A 1,106-nucleotide genomic window follows, 5' to 3' on the forward strand; every position below is an offset into this window, starting at 1 on the left:
CCTGCTTGCACGTGCTTTAGTCCACTGAGCTATTTGTGCACTACCACCCCCATGTGTTTGGTACAGGGTCTCACTACATGGCTCAGACTCGCAGTTATCCTGTTTTCAGCCTCCCTAGCACTGGGATTACAGACGTGCCCCACCACACCTGGTCTCAGTGGCCAGCTCAGCGCAGCATGAGGAGCCAGGGCTCAAATTCTAGTCCCTGTGCTTGCTGAAGCAGGCGCTTCGTTCGCTGAACTATTTTGCTGGCCCAGGCATTTCTTCTTTAATGATACATTTTTCCTGTAAGGGCCAGAAGTGGGTCTACAGCCTCCTGTTGTTCTCAGAGGAAGAACAGCTGCTTTCTGTTTCTGGAGGCTACCAAGCTCCAGGACAGCTGCTGACCCATAATTTCTCTCTCAGCACCTTTCCCCAGCTTGCCTGCACAGCACACAGTGGGGCATGGGTGTGTGTGTTGGAGGTAGTGTTCCCAGGCCTGGGATGGCAGCAGCCTGTGTCCCCTGCTGTCTCTCCTAAACCGTGGCCTATCTCTGCTCACAGGGCGCATAGCAGCAAACAGTCCTCAATTGGTTTTCATCACAGAGGCCCTGTTCCTGCAAAGGCCAGCTTGGTTTTCAACTCAGCCCGTTGGGAAAGTGCCAGAAATCTGCTCATAACACGTGACACACAATCTGAGCAGATTAGACACTGTTCCATCCACATGGCTCCGTTAAGCCAGCACATTTCTCCTTTACCACGTCGCTGTTTTTCTCCTCAGTACCAGGAACTGGACGGACCCAGGTCCTGCATATGTGAGGTAGGCACTCCCCACTGAGCTACAGTCCCAGCCCAGAATTTCTGTCACCAATTTTCATAGACCTCTATGAAGCCCGGGCTACACAGAGATGGTTGTGGCCATCTGTACACTACACCTCCTCCTCTAGTTCTTTCTTCTTCAAGCAGGCCAAGGGCCCATGCAAGATGACCTCTATGGAGAAAGTGTTTGTGAGCCAGAAATTTCATTTCTGTAACTAACCCAGGCTCCTGCCCATTTCAGGAATCGGATTCCTCCTCCTCCTCCTCTCTCCTCCTCCCTCCTCCTCCCTCCTCCTCCCTCCTTCTCC

Source organism: Octodon degus, unplaced genomic scaffold (genome assembly GCF_000260255.1).
Source record: "Octodon degus isolate 3935 unplaced genomic scaffold, OctDeg1.0 scaffold00111, whole genome shotgun sequence".
NCBI lineage: Eukaryota > Metazoa > Chordata > Mammalia > Rodentia > Octodontidae > Octodon > Octodon degus.